The following is a 3,282-nucleotide window of genomic DNA, read 5'->3' on the forward strand; positions in this document are numbered from 1 at the left end:
ATGATACGACTGGAGCACGCCGGGATGGTGACGTGGAGACGCTGAACGTCATGTTGACGCCGCGCAACACCGGCGAAGTTGGGTGCGCTGGGTCTACAGCCCAAGCTACTGTCGCTAGTGGGAGTGATGCTGCTGGTGGCGATGAACTTGACGATGGAGTGCGTACTAGTGGAGCTGTGTCTGGATAACGAGCTAAAGCTGTCAGTGGGAATGCTGCTGCAGTAAACACCAAGACGGACGCGCCATTGGGTGCGGGTCGCGACGTGAATGTGTCGACCGAGGTACAGATGTACACGGTAAGCTCCAAATTGGATGTGTATCGAAAAGATTGTACCACTCTCGAGTGGATACTTGACTCTGGTAGTCAAGCTAACGTTTGCTGTGATTTGTTGTCGTACGTGCATATAGATGCTGACACAACCCACAACCTGACCATGCTCAACGGAAGCAGCGAGATGAACGTAGCGTGCGGAGCCGTACATCTGACAGCGCGTAACGAGCAGACGGGCGAGTAGGAGCCGCGCTTGCTGGAGCGGTCGTATTATACGCCAAATGCACGATGCAACTTGATTTCTATGAGCTACTTGTTGATTGAAGCTGGCTATGCGATGAGCTTTTCGAGAGATAGGAAGACGCTGTGGTTAACTAATCCTCGAATGAAGCTGAAGTTTGAGCTTTTCGATGGATTGTACCGGATGTGGACGCTGCAGGCCACTGAGCCGAAGGTGAAGGTGCAACAGTACATGGTGCTGGGCGTTGAGAAAACGAAGACAGTTTCGAAGAGCGCTGCCATGGGCTTGCTGCACAATCGTCTTAACCACGCTGGTATGAAAGAGATTAGCCGGGTGGCGCATCAGTTCAAGGTTGGGTTTAACCTAAATTTAAAACAGCTTCAGCCTTATGATTGCGTTCCTTGTCGAATGGGAAAATTCAAGCGGATGACGTACAAAAAAAAAAAAAACCAGAGGCGCACCAGACCGCTGGAGCGCATTGCTGTAGACGTGTGCAAGATTGAGTACGCAACCGCGACGGGGGAGACGATGTTTCTGTTGATCATCGACGAGGCTACGTGCTACAAGTGGGCATACTTGTTGAAACAGAAAAGTGATGCAGTGGGCCACGTTAGGACGCTCATCCTGAAGCTGAGCACTGAGTTCCAGGCGGACGGATAGAAGGTTGCAGTCCTACACAGTGACCAGAGTGGTGAGTTTCTGAACACAGAGCTGTAGGAGTTCTGCAACGACCATGGCATTGAAACTACTTCTACGAATGGCTACAGTCCTCAAGAAAACAGTGTCGTGGAGCGAGCAAACGGGATACTGCTGCCACGTGTGCGTGCGATGCTGGCGGCCACGCAGCTTCCGAAGGTGTTGTGGGGTGAAGCATTGTTGCATACTGTTTACACAGTGAATAGATGGACTACTAGCGCACTGGCGCCGAGTAAGACACCGTTTGACATGCTGTACGGGAAGCCACCTGACCTTGGAGTGCTGAGGACTTGGGGCTGCTTATTTCAAGCTCGTATTGAGCCGAAGGCTCGTCGAGACTTTGACAAACTGGAGTCAAGAACGGACATGTGCATTCTGCTTGGTTATAGCTACGATACGAAGGGTATAAAGCTGCTGAGCCTACAAGATGGAGGCGTCCGTACCAGCAGACTTGAGAATGTGTTCTGTCATGAGAAGTTTGCTGCTGGACGAGAGTACGTAATGCGCTTGCTGACGCGTGCCGTCTTTGAGACTGATGGCGCTGCTACGATTCCTATTGTGGAGATTAAGGCGGCAATTGAGACGTATTCAGAAGGTGATGAGGTGGCGCGACAGGTGGTTGCTGGTGTGCGGCTTGAAGGTCAAGTGGACGACCTTGCTGACATTTCATTGCAGATCGTGCAGCAAGCAGAGCAATTACCTGTGGACACTGTGGACACTGCGGCTGTGCCGTCGCCTACGGTTCAAGCAACGAAGAAGTCTAAGTCTGGCAAAGGGCGTCTGAAGCGCAAGAGAGCTGCTAGTGCGACTGACTCAGAGAAGGAGGTACCGTTTGTGGTGAGGAAGCCAACTGTGGCTCCAGTGAGGGTTCTGCCCCGACGCAAGCGGGCGCGGCCGTCACGTCTTCGGGATTTTGTCTTCAATGTTGTCGTGCGTGGTGCTGAAGCTGTCCAGTTGCCGCAGAGTTACCGACAGGCCAAGGCGAGCCGTGAGTGGCCGGAGTGGCGCAAAGCTATTCAGGAGGAGCTGGCGTCTCTAAAGAAGCATCGGACATGGCGCCTGATGCCGCGTGCATGTGCTGGCAAGGCCAAGGTCATTACCTGTCGTTGGGTGTTTGCTATATAGAGGGATGAACATGCCAACATGACGCGTTACAAGGCGCGCCTGGTAATACACGGCCACAAGCAAGTGTATGGAGTGAATTTCCACGAGACGTATGCACCGGTCATTCGTTTCGAAACGATTCGTGCGGCGATCTACTATGGTGTGCAGAGGGGGTGGATGGCCATGCAGTTTGATGTTAAGACAGCCTTTCTTTACGGCCCACTGCAGGAGATTATCTACATGGTCCGACCGGACGGCTTGGAGGAGGGCGACGATGACGATGTGTGCCATTTTCTCAAGAGTCTGTATGGTTTAAGGCAGGCGTCGCTGATTTGGAATCAGACGCTTTACGCTAAGTTGTCGAAACTCGGTTTCGAGCGCATGGAGAAAGACCGAGGCCTGTATGCCCGAACAGTGGGAGGAGAAATCACGATGCTGATCACCGTGTATGTGGACGACCTGCTGTTGATCGGTCCCAAGGAGTTGTGTGCGGAGGTGGCTGTACTGATGCGCAAGGATTTCGAGTTACCCTCGCTGGGAGAGGTGAAGTACCTGTTGGGGATCGAGATTTCGATCGACCATGCTGCTAAGCGTGTAACTTACTTTCAGGAACAGTACATCAAGGAGTTGTTGATGAAGTTTCACATGGCACGTTGTAGCGGAGCTAAGACGCCAGAGCCGTCTGGGACACTCCAGGTACGCGAGCCTGCTGAGGGCGACGTAACGCTACCTTATCGTGAGTTAGTGGGAGCACTAGGCTACTTAGTTTCGGGCACCAGGCCTGACATCGCTCATGCCGTGAGGAATTTGGGTAAGCACTCGGCGAACTTTGATGTTACGCACTACGAGTTGGCACGTTACGTGCTGCGATATCTGAAGGCTACGGCGAATTACAAACCGGTGATGGACGTGAGTGAGGGCAAGGCTGTGGCGTTGGTGCCGGACGCAGAATACGCTAACAATTCTGATG

Source organism: Phytophthora parasitica (genome assembly GCF_000247585.1).
Source record: "Phytophthora parasitica INRA-310 unplaced genomic scaffold supercont2.38, whole genome shotgun sequence".
Taxonomy (NCBI): domain Eukaryota; phylum Oomycota; class Peronosporomycetes; order Peronosporales; family Peronosporaceae; genus Phytophthora; species Phytophthora nicotianae.